Raw genomic sequence first — 21,549 nt, forward strand, 5'->3', positions numbered from 1 at the left:
TAATTCAACTTATTTAACCTTCATTACGGCGCTGAATGGCCTTCTTGGCCCCAGTGCCTGGGCTTTAGCCCTAAATATCATACATCAATCAAATGAAACTATTCCAGTTACCTCAGGCAATCCGACTAGACCACTGGTACCTTGGTGGAATGAGGAATGCAAAGCAGCAAGGAAGATTACGAGAACATGCTTTAGAAGATATCTGAGACATAAATGTTGATGCCAATAGAATTGCATATTTGAGAGCTAAAGCAAAGCAGAAAAGAATATTCAAGATAGCCAAAAGAAAATCATGGAAAAAATATATTAATAATATAAATTCTAAAACTCAAGACAAAGAAATCTGGAAGAAAATAAATAAACTGCAGGGTAGATATCGGCCAGAACCATTACCTACATTAAAAGTAGAAAACAAATATATTTCAAATCCCAAAGTAGTCGCAAATGAATTGGGAAAATGTTTCGCCAAAACATCTAGTATCTCGAATTATACAAAGAATTCCAATTAAAAATAAAAAAATTATGTCCCAATACCAATAAAATCTAATAATCAGGAAATCTATAATCTTCCTTTCACCATGGAAGAACTGGAAAATGTCCTGAAACTTGCAAGTCCAACAGCTCCAGGGGAAGACAACATTAGATATGAAATGATAAAAAACCTTCCAGAAGAAAGCAAACCTTTTTATTAGAAATTTTAAATGAATTATGGCACTCTCACAGCATACCTAAAACCTGGAAAGAATCTTTAATCATACCAGGCTTAAAACCAGGAAAAGACCCAGAGTCACCAAGCAGCTATAGGCCAATAGCCCTTACTAGTTGTCTAAGTAAGATATTTGAAAAATGGTGAATAACAGACTAATATGGGTATTATAAATACAGCTATTGTCAAACAGACAGTTGGATTCAGGAAAAATAAAGTACCATAGATCCCCTCTTAATGATTACAAGAGAGATACAAAATGCAATGGTTGGTAAAAACAAACAATAGGAGTATTTTTTGATTTAGAGAAGGCATATGATCCCACCACCTGGAGGGAGGGATTTTAAAAAAATTGATAGAATGGGGAATAGGAGGCAATTTATATGAATATATTAAGGAATTCCTATCTGAAAGATATATAAAAGTGAAAGTGGGGGCAGAAATCTCTGAGTTCATTTATCCAGGAGGGAAGGAATCCCCCAAGGTAGTGTACTAAGCGTGGCGTTGTTTGCAATAGCAATAAATGAGATAATTGAAATGATCCCGCCAGGAGTCCAAGGATCCCTTTTTGTAGATGACTTCGTCATATATAGTAGTGGTGAAAAAGCGCTGGACATAAGCAACAGATTGCAAGCAGCCATAAATAGGGTAAAAAAAATGGGCCGATAACAAGGGTTTTAAATTTTCTCCGCAAAAACAAAAGCTGTCAGATTTACAAAGATCAAGAAAACAGGAATTAATTCCTATTTTATTTATAAATAAACAATGATATAATTGAATATGATGATCAGATAAAATTCCTCGGTGTAATACTTGATAAAAAACAAAAACTTATATATAAACATATAGAACAACTGGCGATAAAAGTAAGAAAATCCTTAAATATAATAAAAGTAATTGCGCATGATGAGTGGGGTGCTGATAGAACTTCTCTGATAAAAGTATATAAGGCTCTTTGTCTAAGTAAACTTGATTATGCATGTCAAGTATATGGTAGTGCTTCTAAAACCTTATTAACAAAACTGGATGTCATACATAACATGGGTATTAGACTATGCACTGGAGCCTACAGAACTTCCCCCGTGGAAAGTCTGTATGTAGAAGCAGGAATAGATCCCCTGAAAGTACGAAGAGAAGAAATGGGATTAAAACACATAGCTAAAATAAATAACCTTAATGATAATCCAAACACCAAATATATGAAGAACATAACAAATAATTATGACGACAAACCAAGAGCCTCTAAACCATTGGAGAATAGATTAAAACCTGATATAGAACATCTAAAATTAGGAACAAGTAGCATATCAAAAATAACAACTTCTAAAATACCTCCGTGGAGACATGCTAAAATAGAAATCTGTGAGAAATCATTTAATAAGAAGGTAACAGATGCACAATTGAAGAGTGAATTTCTGTCACACCAGGAAAAACATAAACGGGATATTGGTATTTATACAGATGGTTCCAAGTCGAAGGAGGGTGTAGGCTATGCTGTAGTAACAAAAAATATAAAAATAAGGGAAAAAATTCCAAAAATATGCTCGATATTCACTGCAGAGATTAATGCTATATTAGAGGCTATAAAATATACCTTTATGGTGGGAAAGGCAAACGATACCTTTGTAATATACACGGATTCTTACAGTGCTTTAGAAGCGCTAAGACAATACACAGTTTCTCATCCCATAATTGAAGAAATAAGAGAGTGGATAGATATAATTATAAAACGGAAATCTATAAATATAAAACTCTGTTGGGTCCCTTCCCATGTGGGCATAAAGGGTAATGAAGAGGTGGATAAAGAAGCCAAAAAGGCAGTAAAAAAGGAGTCTATCAAAAAAATACATATACCTTACAATGACTTTAAAACAACAATAAATGGGAAAAAGAATGGCTAGAATTAAATCATAAATTAAAGCATATTAAATCATCTGTAAAACCTTGGAATAGACAACAATGTCAAAGAAGAGAAGATATCATATTAACAAGATTAAGAATAGGACATACATACTTGACACACAAATACTTGATGTTGCAAGGCGAGGAAAGACAGGCCCCTTACTGTGACCATTGTCGTACTCTGGTCACAGTCCGTCATCTGCTAACTGAATGCAAAAAATTCGAAAGAAAACGAAGATCCAATAACATATATAATATCCCACTTGAAGAACTATTGGGAGAAAATGCCCCACTTCAAAATATAGTAAATTATCTCAAAGAAATAAACCTGCTTTATATGATATAACACGTCTTATAATTTCATAGTTATACAGTAAGCGCTGAATGGCCTTTGCTGCCCCAGTGCTTGGTGTTACACCTAAACTTTATAAAACCAACCAACCAACCAACCTGTTAGGATTAACTCGGTAATACAGGCATGTGCAGTTCAAGTATTCCTAGAAAAAAAAATAACAATATGCTCAATATATATGGAACCGTCGTTAGAAAGTCGCTTAATAGATCATCTTGGAAATAATAGACCATTACAAGTGGAAGACTTAGAAAATCTAATAGAACAATTACCAAAACCTTACTTATTAGTAGGTGACTTCAACGCCAAACATCCCATGTGGGGAAGTACATCATCTGACAGGAGAGGAAACACTGTCCTAGATTTTATAGATAACAAAAATTTGATTATTTTAAATGATGGTTCTCCAACAAGATTTGATGTTTATCATAATAGCACCTCTGCAATAGACATCACTTTATGTTCCCCAGAAATTGCCACAGATTTCAGTTGGAAAGTAAATAATAATTTATTTGGGAGTGACCACTGGCCAATACAAATTGAGCTAAAAAATAATTCTAATATAACATATATACCGAAGAGGAAAATGGAAGAAGCAAATTGGAATTTATATAAAGAGAAAACGGTGATTAACAAAAAACTATCTGACTTTACAAACCACATAGATGCTTATGAACATCTAGTAAAAACAATAGATGATAAAGCAAATGAAACTATTCCAGTTACCTCAGGCAATCCGACTAGACCACTGGTACCTTGGTGGAATGAGGAATGCAAAGCAGCAAGGAAGATTACGAGAACATGCTTTAGAAGATATCTGAGACATAAATGTGATGCCAATAGAATTGCATATTTGAGAGCTAAAGCAAAGCAGAAAAGAATATTCAAGATAGCCAAAAGAAAATCATGGAAAAAAATATATTAATAATATAAATTCTAAAACTCAAGACAAGAAATCTGGAAGAAAATAAATAAACTGCAGGGTAGATATCGGCCAGAACCATTACCTACATTAAAAGTAGAAAACAAATATATTTCAAATCCCAAAGTAGTCGCAAATGAATTGGGAAAATGTTTCGCCAAAACATCTAGTATCTCGAATTATACAAAGAAATTCCAATTAAAAATAAAAAATTATGTCCCAATACCAATAAAATCTAATAATCAGGAAATCTATAATCTTCCTTTCACCATGGAAGAACTGGAAAATGTCCTGAAACTTGCAAGTCCAACAGCTCCAGGAGAAGACAACATTAGATATGAAATGATAAAAAACCTACCAGAAGAAAGCAAAACCTTTTTATTAGAAATTTTAAATGAATTATGGCACTCTCACAGCATACCTAAAACCTGGAAAGAACTCTTAATCATACCAGGCTTAAAACCAGGAAAAGACCCAGAGTCACCAAGCAGCTATAGGCCAATAGCCCTTACTAGTTGTCTAAGTAAGATATTTGAAAAAATGGTGAATAACAGACTAATATGGGTATTGAAAATAAACAGCTATTGTCAAACAGACAGTTTGGATTCAGGAAAAATAAAAGTACCATAGATCCCCTCTTAATGATACAAGAGAGATACAAAATGCATAGGTTGGTAAAAACAAACAAACAATAGGAGTATTTTTTGATTTAGAGAAGGCATATGAATACCACCTGGAGGGGAGGGATTTTAAAAAAATTGATAGAATGGGGAATAGGAGGCAATTTATATGAAATATTATTAGGAATTCCTATCTGAAAGATATATAAAAGTGAAAGTGGGGGCAGAAATCTCTGATTCATTTATACCAGGAGGAAGGAATCCCCCAAGGTAGTGTACTAAGCGTGGCGTTGTTTGCAATAGCAATAAATGGGATAATTGAAATGATCCCGCCAGGAGTCCAAGGATCCCTTTTTGTAGATGACTTCGTCATATATAGTAGTGGTGAAAAAGCGCTGGACATAAGCAACAGATTGCAAGCAGCCATAAATAGGGTAAAAAAATGGGCCGATAACAAGGGTTTTAAATTTTCTCCGCAAAAAACAAAAGCTGTCAGATTTACAAGATCAAGAAAACAGGAATTAATTCCTACTTTATTTATAAATAATGATATAATTGAATATGATGATCAGATAAAAATTCCTCGGTGTAATACTTGATAAAAAAACTTACATATAAAGAACATATAGAACAACTGGCGATAAAAGTAAGAAAATCCTTAAATATAATAAAAGTAATTGCGCATAATGAGGGGTGGCTGATAGAACCTCTCTGATAAAAAGTATATAAGGCTCTTTGTCTAAGTAAACTTGATTATGCATGTCAAGTATATGGTAGTGCTTCTAAAAACCCCCTTATTAACAAAACTGGATGTCATACATAACATGGGTATTAGACTATGCACTGGAGCCTACAGAACTTCCCCCGTGGAAAGTCTGTATGTAGAAGCAGGAATAGATCCCCTGAAAGTACGAAGAGAAGAAATGGGATTAATATACATAGCTAAAATAAATACCTTAATGATAATCCAAACACCAAATATATGAAGAACATAACAAATAATTATGACGACAAACCAAGAGCCTCTAAACCATTGGAGAATAGATTAAAACCTGATATAGAACATCTAAAATTAGGAACAAGTAGCATATCAAAAATAACAACTTCTTAAATACCTCCGTGGAGACATGCTAAAATAGAAATCTGTGAGAAATCATTTAATAAGAAGGTAACAGATGCACAATTGAAGAGTGAATTTCTGTCACACCAGGAAAAACATAAACGGGATATTAGTATTTATACAGATGGTTCCAAGTCGAAGGAGGTGTAGGCTATGCTGTAGTAACAAAAAATATAAAAATAAGGGAAAAAATTCCAAAACCTATGCTCGATATTCACTGCAGAGATTAATGCTATATTAGAGGCTATAAAATATACCTTTGGGATGGGTGGAAAGGCAAACGATACCTTTGTAATATACACGGATTCTTACAGTGCTTTAGAAGCGCTAAGACAATACACAGTTTCTCATCCCGTAATTGAAGAAATAAGAGAGTGGATAGATATAATAGTAAAACGGAAATCTATAAATATAAAACTCTGTTGGGTCCCTTCCCATGTGGGCATAAAGGGTAATGAAGAGGTGGATAAAGAAGCCAAAAAGGCAGTAAAAAAGGAGTCTATCAAAAAAATACAAATACCTTACAATGACATTAAAACAACAATAAATGAATACTGTCAATCAAAATGGGAAAAAGAATGGCTAGAATTGAATCATAAATTAAAGCATATTAAATCATCTGTAAAACCTTGGAATAGACAACAATGTCAAAGAAGGGAAGATATCATATTAACAAGATTAAGAATAGGACATACATACTTGACACACAAATACTTGATGTTGCAAGGCGAGGAAAGACAGGCCCCTTACTGTGACCATTGTCGTACTCTGGTCACAGTCCGTCATCTGCTAACTGAATGCAAAAAATTCGAAAGAAAACGAAGATCCAAAAACATATATAATATCCCACTTGAAGAGCTATTGGGAGAAAATGCCCCACTTCAAAATATAGTAAATTATCTCAAAGAAATAAACCTGCTTTATATGATATAACACGTCTTATAATTTCATAGTTATACAGTAAGCGCTGAATGGCCTTTGCTGCCCCAGTGCTTGGTGTTACACCTAAACTTTATAAAACCAACCAACCTTATGTAAATCAAAACTGGACTATGGCTGTCAGGTATATTCATCTGCCTGCAAGTCCAGGTTAAAGGAATTGGATGTAGTACATAATATGGGATTAAGGATATGTACAGGTGCTTTCAGGACATCTCCCGTTGAGAGTATCTACATTGACTCTCATGAACTTCCTTTAGATCTGCGAAGAGAAGAGCTTGGGTTGCGGTACACCATGCGACTAAAAAGCTGTCGAGAGAACCCCACACGAAAAATTTTAGAGGAGTGGTGAAAGATCTTCCAAACCTTTTCAAATAAGGCAGTTGGAATGGTTAAATGACATGGTCATTCAGCGCCAAAAAGTTGAAGAAGTAAAACCATCCTCTGTACCCCCATGGCTTATTCCCAAGATTTCCTTATGCTCTAAGAAAATAGACAAAAAACAACAGTCTGAGGAAGAGGTAAAAGCTAATTTTCTGGAGCATGACCGTAAACATGATGGGCAAGTGAAGATCTACACTGATGGATCAAAGTCTGATAGTGGAGTTGGGTGTGCAGTTGTGCATGGGAATGAAATTTACGAGGCAAAATTGCCTGAGTCAGCTTCCATATTCACTGCAGAGTTGTCAGCTTTAGTTAAAGCTTAAGAAATTATTCATAATTCTAATAAGAAAAATTTTGTAATATATAGTGACTCAAAAGTGCATTAGATTCATTAAGCAGCTGTATACAATTCATCCTCTGGTACAAAAGCCCAGGAGTGGCTCTTTTGGATTTTCGTGTCGCAGGAAATTGGTATGTTTTCTGCTGGATCCCGGCTCATGTTGGAATTCACGGGAATGAGGAGGCAGACAGATATGCAAAGGAAGCGGCTGTGAGTAATTTGTACCAGATAACCAAAGTGCCACATGTAGATATGAAGAGATCCATCAAGTCGTACATCTTGAGGAAATGGCAAGAGAGATGGTCCTCCCCTCTCTTAGCCAACAATAAAAAATATAAGCGATAAGGAAAAGCATTTGAAAAAATGGCCCTCTTCTTTCAAAAAGAGAGGTGAACAGAAATTGTTTTGGGACGACTTCGTATTGGGCACTAGGATAACCATAAATTTATTTTAGAAGGTGGCAGTGCACCAGTATGTGTTGGATGTGATGCAACCTTATCAGTGGAGCACATATTGGTGTATTGTGTAAATTACAGAGAACAGAGGCAGAGATTCCACCTTGATGGAAAATCTCTTGCCGATGTTCTAGATGACAAAGCAGATATTTCTGCACTAGTGAGTTTTTTAAAATGTATTGAAATTTTTTTTGAAAGAAGTTAATTGATGGCAAATTTTAACTCATTGATTTTATTTTGTGTTAATTTAATTTTATTTTTATATGTTTTTTTTTTTTTTTTTTGATTTTTTTTTTTTTTTTTTTTTGTTCATAGTCATCATTTTAAGTACCTGATTATTATTAAAAATGTTATTTGCTGTTTTTAATAAAGTTTTTTTTTTTTTTTTTTCTTCTTATTTATGTATTTGGTTTTGTGTGTTTGTGTGACTTCGGCTGTGGGATTCTTTGGTTGCAGTATGAGCGGTTTTGAGTGAGAGTGAGAGTGAATGGTTTTGGTTTGATTGATATGTGATGTGAGATCGTCTTGGTCCTGGTTGTTGTGTGTCGTTCGGTGTTTTTAATTGCAGTTTTTAGTTGGTCATGTTGTGAGAGGTTTTAATTGATTCATGTATTCATTCATCTAATTCATTTCATTCAATCATATAATACTGCAGCGCTGAATGACCTTTGCAGGTCCCAGCGCTTGGGCTATGCCCTAAATTCCATAATCAATCAATCAATCCCAAAGTTCCGTGGTGGTCTGAAAAGCTAACAGGATTAATAAATATAAAACACTCAATTGGGAGACGATTGGATAATTTGAATAGAAAGTTCAGTAAAATAAATAAAGCATCACCAATGTTAGAAGGTACTTTACAAAAAATGACTATATTGTTGCTAGAAATTGATGCATTGAAGCCTATATACAACCAAGTATCTGCAAAATTTCGAAAGGAAGTAATTCAAGGAAGAATAATTTCATGGAGGAAATATGTTTCTGTTTCAGGTCTTTCTAATAATACTACCATACAAAAAATATGGGAAAAAATCAGAAAAATAAATGGTACCCATGTGAAACCTCCCAGACATGCCATATTAAAAGACGGAAAAAGAATACTTGATCCAAAAGAAATAAGTAACATAATAGGAGAAAACTTAGCTGATGTAAGTTGATAGAAATAGATGAGCACTTCCGCACAAAGAAAAATAAATAGAGAACTAATAACAATAAATTTTGAAACAATAGAAGACATATATTATAATAGGAAATTTAATATGGAAGAGTTGGAATATGCTCACTAACAGCAATAAATCTGCTCCTGGAGGTGACAATATTTGTTTTGAGATGATCTGCCACTTAGCACCTCTGGCAAAGACATACTTGTTGCAATTTTATAATCATTTATGGCTTATAAATTTATTTCCTGATGAATGGCGTAAAGCAATAATAATTCCTATCCCCAAACCTGGAAAAGATCCAAGTGATGCAAATAACTACAGACCAATTTCTCTAACAAGTTGCTTATGCAAATTACTAGAAAAAATGGTAAATGCTCGATTAACATGGCACATCGAGAAATAAAATCTTGACTCCCACTCAGTACGGGTCACAGTGCAACAGATCTACGTTAGATTCTCTCTCTAACCTCGAAGACCATATACGAAGAGGATTTGAGCGAAAGCAAATAACTGTAGCAGTCTTTTTTTGACATCGAAAAGGCTTATGATACTACCTGGAGGTACCTGATATTAAAAACTTTACAAAATAACAACATCCGTGGACATTTACCTAGGTTCATCCAAAACTTTTTAACAAATCGTAGTTTTCAAGTGAGAATTGATGATGTATTGTCAAGAACATTTCCACTTGAAAATGGTGTTCCACAGGGAAGTGTCCTCAGTGGCACACTGTTTACCCTAGCAATCAATGATATCAATCAAAATCTGCCTACTGGAATTAAAAGCAACCTATACATGGATGATTTTGCCAATATATACAGCCTCTCGTATTAAACATGCAGAACGCATCATTAATAAAAGTATAATAAAAATAAATGAATGGACCTCATCTGTAGGATTTAAGTTATCGATACATAAGACTCAAGCAGTAGTGTTTTATAAAGATAAAAGGTGGATGAATGGTGAAGAGATAGATTTAAAAATCAGAAATCATAGTATACCAATTAGACAAACTGCAAAATTTTTAGGTTTAGTGTTTGATACTCACTTAAACTGGAAACCTCACATAACATACTTGAAATCAAAATGTAAAAAAGCATTAAATCTAATTAGAAAATTATCAAACACCACTTGGGGAGCCGATAGACACCCTAACATTACTGTATAAAGCAACAGTTCTGTCTATCATTGATTACAGTAGCGAAATATATGGCTCGGCGTCAGACGCAGTACTGAAAACGTTGGACCCAGTTCATAATGAGGGCCTTAGAATATGTTCAGGAGCCTTTAAATCATCACCGACCACTTCCTTACAGGTTGAATGTGATGAACTACCTCTCTCTCTCCATAGAGAGCTTGTAATAATGAAGAGTTCTCTGAGAATTAGGACAAGCGATTCTCCAACAAAAAAATTATTTGAACTCAGAGATATTTTTATTAACAATCATCCACCCCCTTTTCCAATTAGAGCTAGAAGACTGTTTGAGTCACTAAATGTGAATATACAAATTCCTCCAGTAGTAAAATTACCTCCGCCTTGGACACTGAATAAAATGAAAACTTGCACACAATTAAAATATTTATAAAAAAAAATACTTATATACGCCAACACACCATAGACAACATACAATAGAACATATGAACCCAAAAGGTCCACATTATGCAATATTCACAGATGGATCTAAATCGGAACATGGAGTGGGATATGCTGCAGTGTCCCAGGACAAATCATATCAATTCTCTCTTCCTAATACAGCTTCAATATTCACAGCAGAACTTTGCGCAATAGCCTCAGCCATAAAAATAATTAAAGAAACATCACTCAATAATTTTGTGATTTTTAGTGACTCAAGAAGTGCCATAGAAGCCATCCAGAGTTACAAACCAAAAAATAATATTGTACAACAAATTAAATTATTACTTCATGAATTAGATATTATTGGGAAAAAAGTAGAAATATGTTGGATCCCTTCCCATGTAGGGATCAACAACATATATAACATACCACTTGAAGAACTATTGGGAGAAAATGCCCTGCTTCAAAACATAGTAAATTACCTCAAAGAAATAAACCTGCTTTATATGATATAACACGTCTTATAGTATCATAGTTATACAGTAAGCGCTGAATGGCCTTTGCTGCCCCAGTGCTTGGTGTTACACCTAAAATTTATAAAACCAACCAACCATGTAGGGATCAAAGGAAATGAAGAGGCTGACAAAGCAGCCAAAGAAGCAATTCAAATGAGAAGATCAAGTGTGAATCTCCCTATGAGTGATTATGTAACATACATAAAGATGGGTATTATAAGGAAATGGCAACATATTTGGAATGAAGAGTCAGAAAATAACAAATTAAAGCAAATAAAACTTGATGTTGGAAAGTGGAGTTCATCATATCAGAGAGAGAGACGTGAACAAGTAATTCTGACACGTCTCCGTATAGGCCATACCCGTCTGACACATGGACACTTAATGAGCAGCCCACACGACTCTGCTCCAGAGTGTTCAGAGTGCAAGGAGTTGGTAACAGTCAGACATGTCTTGTGTGAGTGTCCAAAGTATGACCAGCAGAGACTGTCAATCTTTGGAAATAAGACAATGAAAGAAATCTTGTCAGAATCGTCTACATTTTCGGTAGTTCCGATTTTGACTTTTCTGAGGAACTGCAATTTTATTGATAAAATATAAAACATTAGTGTTTTATTGAATTTTAAAACATTTCAAAAAGTTAAAATTAATTCTGAATTTTAATATACCATTTTAGTATGTATGTTAGAGAACATGAGTAAATGTATTTATTGTGTGTATGTTTTAGTATGAAAGCATTTGCCTTGGTGCAATTTATTTATTTATCCTGAATGACCAACATGGTCCCAGCTCTGGCCTAAGAGCTAGACCTGGCATTTTATCTAATCCTTCGGGCCAGCCCTAGGAGAGCTGAAAATCAGCTCAGTGGTCTGGTTAAACTACTTTTATAATAATAATAATAATAATAATAATACTAGTTGAATGTCCTAGTCATCGGGAACTGAGAGAGCAGCACTTTAAAGACAAAAGAGATAGAGATGGGAATTACAGTTTGGCGAAGATATTGGGTGAAGAAGCGCAGTATGATTATGAGTGTGTTATAGAATTTTTAAAATAAGTTGGAGTTTTTAACGAAATTTAGGTATTTCGCTTTCATGTATGTGTGTAGTTTTTAGCTTTGGTTTTTTAGAATGAATGTATGGAAACGTGAGTAAATGTATTTATTGCCTGTTTGTGTTCTAGTATGAAAGCCTTTGCCTCTGCTCAGTTTTTTTATTTAATCTTAATTTATTATTTATTATCCTACATGACCTGTTTGGTTCCAGCTCGTGGCCTTTTGCCTGGACCTTACATTTTATCTAATCCTTTGGGCCGACCCTGTGGGAGCTGAGGGTCAACTCGGTTGTCTGGTTAAACTATTTTATAATAATAATAATAATAATGTAGTTTTGGTGGTGTTTAATGCGTAAGTAGCATCTTTGTGCTAGCTATAGTACAATAACTGATATGGGATTTTAAGAGTTTTTATGATGTGTGCGTGGATTTTTCCAAAATAGGTTGTCTAAATGGCTTCATTCGGCTTCAATGATCCTGGTAGTCACGACGCCAGATAATTACTAATTATTCATTCATTCATTCATGTTCAAATGATTTTTCTTCTCATAACTAATGGCCTTTTGATTTAGTTGTGCAACATTATTAATGTAAGAACTTCTGCACAGTTTACTTAATTACATTTTCTGGGTTCGACCTGTGTCTACCGATGAAAAATCCCTGTAACTCATTTTTCTAGCATAATAAAACTCTTAATATACCAGAGAAAAAAAGCTAACATGGTTATGCTGAAGTTACTACCCTCAGCGCGATCACCCAAAGGGTGTCGGTATAAGTATAAGGGCGTTGTGTTACCACAAACCACAGGACTTCTGCCATTTAAATAGTTCCCCTCCAAATCCCTGTGTTTGGTGGGAGCCGTTACAACGAGATCCCACCACTACTCGTCCCCGCTCGCCACTACTACTAATACCCACGCGCTACTCCTCATTCCTGTAAGAGTCGTGCGGTTAACAGATTGTTTGTTGACGACGCTTTTTCTTATCAGTGATTTTTTTTTTTCTTCCATCCTTTGGAGATGAGCGCCCAAGCTTCTTCTGCTTCCAAGTTGAGTATTCCAATTTGGTTTTATGGCATAATTTTGTGAAATTAAGTATGCTTTTAGCCTTGGCCCCTCAAAATATAAGTTGGGGGTGCGATTGGCTGAGCCGCCATTTTAGCGTCGGCATAGCTACAACAATTTCCGCATGACATGTTTCAATTTATATATATATAAGCTTAGCTTAGTTATAAACGTTTTAACTGCGATTTTCTATTAATTTAGATATCGTTGACTCTCTTTGGATATCCCCCCAGATGCTGAAGCCTTGCCGAGGATGGGGGGCTTAGGGTTCAGCAGCTGGGCCCTGATGCCTGGCGGGAGCTGCCTTCTCGCTGGGCCTTGGTGCCCAGCTGTTGATTCAACTAAATTAGTCAGCCCTTTTCCTTCTTCTAAAAACATTTCATCTTTCTCCCTTCCTCCCCCAATAAGGTATGGATTCTATGATGATGACTATTTGCTTGGTTTTGGACATGATTTAGTCTAAATCTTGGGATTTGAAGGAGGGTGAGGATGGATGGCATGCCACCTCACCCGTAAAACTCGAGTACCTGACGTGGTCGAGCGAGGGGAAAGTTTAATGTCAAACCCTATCCTCAGTGCCGGGTCTGATCTCGACGGACATCATGACGCCTTAGCACTGGAGATAGGGTGTATATCCAGTAATTACCCCTAGGACGACCCTAATTAAAGGGACGACCCGTCCTCTAAGTGTGACTCCATGGTGGGTATGGGGAATATCTGGATGAATTAACTTTTTTACGTTATATGGCAACCACCCCTATCTCTGCTGATGACCCTATGCTTTTGTCAAAGGACTTGCCCACGGAACCCGAACTTCAGTCAGTCATGGTCGGTCCCCATGATCAATTTAGTACCCCTGGGCCGAATGACAGAGGAACACAAGTTGACGACCCAAAGCAATGCGAGAAAGAATAATACGACCAGGAAATCTCAGCAAAAAGCATCTGGCTCCAGTATTGTCACACTGGAACCATTTGCCATGAAGAGAAATAAGAAGTATGAAATAGCTCCTGGGGTCTTTGTACCCAATTCTTTTAATAAATACCTTAATTTAAAGCTTGAAGGTGACAATATAGATATTTTTCAAGTAAACAGAGAAATAGTGAAATGTTGTGGCAGACAACCCAAAATAACACCTCAAAATGGAAATATTGCTTTTAGTAGAAAGCATCTCCCCAGAGGAAAGCATTAAGTTGATGGGATTGTCAGACCTTGCGGGAGTTACGGTTGAGTGCACTCCCCACTCCAGCCTGAACTCCAGCAAGGGCTTGATTTATGCCCCTCAGTTGATGGCTTTCTCTGAGGAGAAACTTTTAACAGAATTAAAAGACCAGGGTGTAATAAAGGTGGACAGGATGACGAAGAAGGTGATAATAGCAGAATACCTCAGCCTACCTTAATATTAACTTTAATACTTTGAGACTTCCAGAATATGTGTCTGCAGCCTGGTATAGATTTAAGATAAAACAGTAACATCCCAAGACCCCGAAGGTAGTTTTCCATTGCCCAGCATTTTGGACACACCCTACAATCGTGTAGATCCAAATTGCAAGAAAATCCTGCAGTCTGTGTCAACTGTGGAGAAGATGAGCATGGTATGTGCACCAGGGAACCAAAATGTGTTCACTGTGGTGAGGGACATGCATCATCATCTCAGCAGTGTGATGTATATTTACTCGAAAAAGAAATCCAAGCAATCCGAGTAATAGAAAGAACAACATTTAAGGAAGCACGAGAGAGAGCCAAAGCAAAGACTGTAAGACCTGGTCTAAGTTTTGCTTCTGTAGTAGCAAAACTAAGAAACCAAAAGAAGAGACAAATAAAAACAAACCAAGTTAAGAGCCAAAACAAAAGGAAAATCAAATAAAGAATCATTAAAAAGACAGCTAACTGAATCATCCGAGTCAACTGATGATGAGAATGTAAAGACAAGGTTCACTAGAACCAACAAGAAAGACACAAGTATGGAACTGAATAAAATTGAAGTGTCAGTAGAGACACACCCTCCACCATCTGCCTCATTGGAGGCAAGGCCAGTGGTTGCTGGTCTGGTGCCAGCTTCTGTTGGCGCCAATTCCTCTTTGGAGGACAAACCAGCAGATGCTGGTCCCCCGGTGCCAGTCCTCACTGGTACTTCTGCCTCATTAGAGGCAGAGCTGGCTACTGCCAGCAGTACAAAGACTCTTGAGGTGGTCCATTTAGAGAACACCTCTGCTCTCTCCATCTCGACAGAAATGGAGAGCAAAGAAACTAAGAAACCCTTCAGTGTCAAAGACATTGAAGGAAAAGATGTTGGCTCTACGAAGGCGATAACTCCTCCCAAGAAGCCAACAAAACTTCCATTAAAATGCCTCCTCCTAGTAGAAAAAAGAAATCTCCCAGTCTTGTAAAAAGGAACCAACAATGTTGGTCCTAAACATGAATAAATTCACTTCCATTATTCAGTGGAACTGTCAGGGACTGCGAGCGAAGTATGAGGAAGTGAAGCTTTTGATCTATGAGCACTCTCCTGTAGGGGTATGTTTGCAGGAGACTATGCTAGGTGAATATACCCCTTGTCCTAGGGAATATGTTCACTATAGAATTAATTTGATCTAGAAGTGGGAAATCATGGTGGATCCCTCATCTACATCCGTCGAGACACTCCACACTACGAAGTGAAACTAAATACTCCACTTCAAGCCGTGGCTGTAAGAATTAATTTAAGAAAGAAATACACTTTATGTTCCCTTTACATTCCACCAATAGCCATGTGTCCCAAGAGAAACTTAATATACTTAATGCAGCAACTACCAGAGCCATTTCTTCTACTTGGTGACTTCAATAGTAGACATCCATTGTGGGGAGATGTAACATCAAATCAAAAAGGGAATATGATGGCATCTATAATAGAAAATGAAGATATAGGTCTTCTTAATACTGGAGAACCTACCCATTACCACATTCAGACAGGCACTGTCTCCTGCATCGACCTCTCAATATGTAGCTCCAACTGCAGTGTTGACTTTAGTTGGAGAACAAGTGATGACTGGCATACCAGTGACCATTCTCCAATTGTGATCGACACCAATGATGGTCCACCTATCCCGAGATCGCCACGATGGTGCTTAGAGAAAGCAAATTGGAGAAAATTCAAAGACTTGAGTGAGTTGGAGGGGGATGCAAAAGATCTCCCAAGTGTAAATGATGCCATTTGTACTTACTCAATTGGGAACATTGCATTACTGCCAGGTCTACACTCAATTCCTCGAACTAAGGGACTGTTTCAGGGAGACGGCCAGTACCGTGGTGGTCAGAAGACCTAAGGCTGTTACACCGAGCTACAAGGTCAACATTGACCAGGTGCCGTAGACATCGCACCTTGGACAATGTCATAATTTACAAACAGTGTAGGGCACGATTTCGAAAAGCTATGAAAGCTGCCAGAAGACAAGCATGGGCCGAATATGTATCCTCTATTAACAGCAGAACACCAGTCTGTAGCATTTGGAAGAAAATAAGAAAAATTCAGGGTAAATTTACACCCAATCCTCCTCCAGTACTTAAAGTGAATAATACTCATGTCATTGATGCCACAGAAGTTAGTAATACATTTTCAGAACACTTCGCTCGAGTCTCTGAGAAATCAGATAGTTCCCCAGGACATAATTTCAGAATGATGGAAGAACAACAGGTACTTGACTTTTCAGCAAAGAAAGCTGAATCATATAATATGCCTTTTTCTGAAAGGGAGTTTGACTCTGCTTTATCTAGGAGCAAGAACACTGCCCCTGGTCCAGATGAGATTCCTATTAAATGTTTAAACACATTTCGAAGAACACAAAACTTTTTATAATAAGTATTATCAATAGAATATGGGATGAAAGCAGCTACCCTAGCATATGGGAATTAGCTACCATGTTACCGTTCCTTAAGCCTGGAAAAGATCCCCTGTGTGCAGCAAGTTACCGCCCCCACCTTGCTTTAAAACTTGCTGTTTGTGTAAATTGGTGGAAAAAATGGTAAATGTAAGACTGATGTGGTATCTAGAGCACAACAATATTCTAACACCTTCTCAGTGTGGTTTTCGAAAAATGCACTCTACCCTGGACATCTTACTGCAACTTGAAACCTCTGTCTGTGAAGCCTTTGCCTCCAAACAACATCATGTGACAGTGTTTTTTGATATAGAAAAGGCATATGACACTGCTTGGAGACATGGGATTCTGAAGACTATGCATAATAGTGGTCTACGAGGTAAATTACCTTTATTTGTGAAATCCTTTTTACATCGTAGGTATTTTAAAGTTAAAGTTGGCAGTACTTTATCAGAGAAAAGGTGCCAAGAAGAAGGTGTTCCCCAGGGCAGTGTTCTCAGTGTAACACTTTTTGCTCTGGCCATAAACAGTGTTGCAGCTGTCATTCCAAGAGAGGTTTTAAAGACACTGTTTGTGGATGATTTGTCAATATCCTTTGCTGCCACCCGGATGACTGTAGCAGAAAGAAAGCTACAATTAACAATAAATGAAATAGTAAGTTGGGCTGAGAAACAGGGTTTTAAAATCTCTGTAAGCAAGACTACTGCTGTCCACTTCTGTCGGCTCAGGGGAGTGCACCTGATCCAGACCTCTATTGTATGCCGTAGTTTAATCCCATGTGTAGAACAAGCACACTTCTTTAGGCCTAGATTTTGAGAGTAGATTGAGTTGGGTTGGGTCCCCATATCAAACATATAAAAGCAAAGAGCCTAGAAGCTCTACACATCTTGAAGGTGCTTTCTCACACCATTGTTGGGAGCTGATAGAAATCTTTTACTAAGGCTTCATAAATCTTTAATCTTGTCAAAGCTGTCATACGGTTGTGAAATATATTCTTCAGCTTCCTCATCTAACTTAAAACTTTTAGATTCAGTACATCATTCAGCTATTCGTATAGCCACAGGAGCTTTCCGTTCGTCACCAATATCTAGTTTGCTAGTTGATGCAGGAGAGACGCCTCTTGAACTCTATCGCCAGTCATCATTACTTCGGTACTGGTTTTAGAGCGCAAAGACTCCCCAAATCTCAGGCATTTGCTGTGGCAAATAGAAATATTTTTAATGGTTTTTATGAAAGTCATTCCAAGGTATCCATTCCTTTTAGCTATAGAATAAAACAAATTTTAGAGGATACAAATATTAAAAAATATCCCATTATTCCCTTTGTGTATCCCAGTACTCCTGTCTGGAGGTTACCGGACGTGAAATTCTGCAGGTACTTCAATGGAGCAAAGAGAAATAAATCTGATGAGGAAATAAGGGCAATATTTTTAGAGCATGTATCAGAGCATATAGATACATGTTTTTATATTTACTTGATGGCTCCAAGTCCAATGCCGGCGTTGGATATGGAGTTTTTAGCCAATCTTTTAACCGAAGAGGTGCACTTCCTTCTATTGCCTCAAACTTTACAGCTGAATTGTATGGCATCCTAGTAGCACTGGAACATATTGTAACACTCCCAGTGTGTAGCTACACAATATTTTGTGACCCCAAAAGTGCCTTACAGTCCCTGGAAGTCTTTAATACTGATCATCCCTTGGTGTTGAAGATCTTGCAGTGGACCTTCTTGCACCAAAATAGAGGCAGCATTGTTTCATTTTGTTGGGTTCCTGCCCATGTGAACGTATCGGGAAACGAAGAGGCAGACAAGCTAGCCAAATCAGCAGCGCAAACTTTAGTACCGAGAAAATGCCCTGTTCCATATCGTGATACATTCTTTGATATATGGAAATCTGTCCAGTATTTATGGGCACTTCAGTGGGACAGAGTAGGCCCCAACAAAATGAAAGAAATTACTAGACAGACACACCCTTGGAAATATGACCTAATACCAAGGAAGTGGGAGGTTGTATTGTGTAGATTACGTATTGGCCATACGCGTTTAACTCACGGCTATCTGATGGATGGGGAGAATGAGCCATTCTGTGATGATTGCTTAGTTCCACTGACTGTTAGGCATTTGCTGGTTGAGTGTCCCAGTCTAGTGGAACTTAGGAATCGTTTTTTAGCTTATTGAAGCAGGTGGTAATTATAGCATGCCAAAACTGTTGGGAGAAAGAATGTGTGTTAATAACGTTATCTCTTTTCATCAAAAAAGCTGGTCTTCTCAAATATATCTGACAGCTGTGCTGTCTTAGTATATACTTTTTTCCCTTTTGGTTTTGTTTTATATTTTATTCAGATTAATTAACTTCTTTTTATTAGAATTTTATTTGATCAGAATTTTGTTCTTATTTTTATCAGATTTTTTTTTTTTTTAAATCAAATTTATATGTATCTCTTTTAAAAATAAAATTTAGAATATATTAAACAAGATTTTAAATAACGTTAAAAGATCACACTTAGCATTCGGCGTCGGTGACCCTGGTAGTTGTGACGCCAGAAAACCTACAATCAATCAATCAATCTCTTTGGATATGGCTTATTATTAGCAATATTATAGTCGGTGCTCGTGAGCCGATCTCGTCTCTAGGCTATTCTCTGAATAATAACCATATTTGATCCTTAATTGGATACATGGTTAATAACCCCTTGTTAGCCTAAAATTATAAGCCTAGTAGCTTATTTTAGTTTTTTCTCGTCCTAGGGTTGTAGACCTAAGGAACGGTTTAGTTAGCGCGATCGAGTGTTATGTCCCATTTCGTTGGGAATTTAAGCGATACTAAGGGTTATGTAGATTAGTCCTAGATATTAGAGATTCTCCTATGCACTTGTGTTATATTGTGTTATTTCTTTTATACCCTTTGTTATAGTTTATGTGCCTAGCCTACCTGGATATCCTCCTGACCGGGTTGGACCACTTTCGATCGCAATGAGCCACGGCTACTTAGCGAAAAGATCTAGGCTACATAGCCTATAGTGGACCCAACTGCAACCAGGGGTAGAGCCAAGTAACATAAACTATTTCGAACAACCTCTTTATATTAAATTTTTTATATAATGATAATATTTCATTATCTCTGGAGCCTCGGCGTACAGAGCATATATTAATGAAATATTCAGGGGTAGGGTATAGACATATAGTACATGAAGTTCGGTATTGCCGGACTTCAACTGATTCATTCTTTGCTTCGGCAACTTTAGAGGTAAACCATTATCTAATATGCATAACTTCCCTGTCGATATAAAATAGACGAGATGTTCGCATCTTCGCCATCGACGAAGTTCGGCGTATATGATTAAGCATGCCTCTATAAAGAATTATCAGTTATACTATTAACTTTTAGTCTTTAAGCCTACTAAGTTAAGCTATTATCCGAACGAATTATTTCGCCGACATCTGGTATCATGTGTTTCTAGAGTTTATCAGTTGTGTTCTTACGGAGTATTTCGGAGACGAAATATTCCGCCGAGATCTTTACAAGTTTTTTGGTCTAGTTGTCCATACCTAGTGTTAAGTCTGTTCAGGAGTGTTTCAGTGATGAAATACTTCGCCAACAATGTACACTATAAAACTTTCGAGTTTTTTCTTAGTGTGGATAACCAGCGTTTTTCGGTTCCGAAGTATTTCGGTGACGAAATACTTCGCCGATAATTATAAACTGACTTCTCTAGATATAAATTACTGCATGTCTAAATGAAATATTTCGACGATGAAAAATTTCGTCGATTTTTATAACCATGGAAGAAAACTCATTAAGAATTTTCACATTACAGGTGGTCCGTTGCCAGGCGGAGGGATGCCCCGCATCTTTGGTTAACCCCTATGGCCACGTAATCTGCCGGACACACGCCAACTGTGCCGTACAAATGGATAACTACATGGTCTGGCTCCCTGATGCTTGTACGATTTGCTATGAGTTAGTGAACATCATGTCGAACGAGCAGGTAAGATCATCTTGAAATGACCTTCGATATTTAAAGAGTTTAGTCATAAGCTTTCTAGATAGTTTGTCATATCCACCACTAAATTGAATAATTTTTACAGACGGATCCAGCTTCTTACCACGATGCCAGGGTGTCCCTACGCAAGTGGGTAGGGGGGTTTGGTAAGAACGTCCCAAAAGGTCAACCCTATGTCCTGGACGCAGATCTATGTGCAATGATCTTTTCAGGAGCCACTCTAACAACTGCAGTGGCCAGGGATATCGCCGGACCCCTCATCGAGGCTATTCGCGCCGAAACAGCGACCAACTTGGAGGAGCAACAGGAGTTGACAGATGATGTAGCGGGGATTAACATCAACGCCGAGCCCATGATCAATGGAGGAACAGGTAGGTGGGGAGGTAAGTGGAGCGAGTTCCATTCCCAGTCCTTCTCCTTCCCTTGCTTCTTCTTCTCCATCCTTTAAAGGCTTTTCGAAGCCTGTCACAAAACAAGGAATGCCGTCATTCATTCCTAAAATCAAAAAGACACTAAAGAAGGCTACGAAGTCTGTTCCCTCAGCGGCAAAGGAGTTGTCTTCGGCTTCACAGCTGTCGACA

Source organism: Macrobrachium nipponense, chromosome 1 (genome assembly GCF_015104395.2).
Source record: "Macrobrachium nipponense isolate FS-2020 chromosome 1, ASM1510439v2, whole genome shotgun sequence".
Classification (NCBI taxonomy): Eukaryota; Metazoa; Arthropoda; class Malacostraca; order Decapoda; family Palaemonidae; genus Macrobrachium; species Macrobrachium nipponense.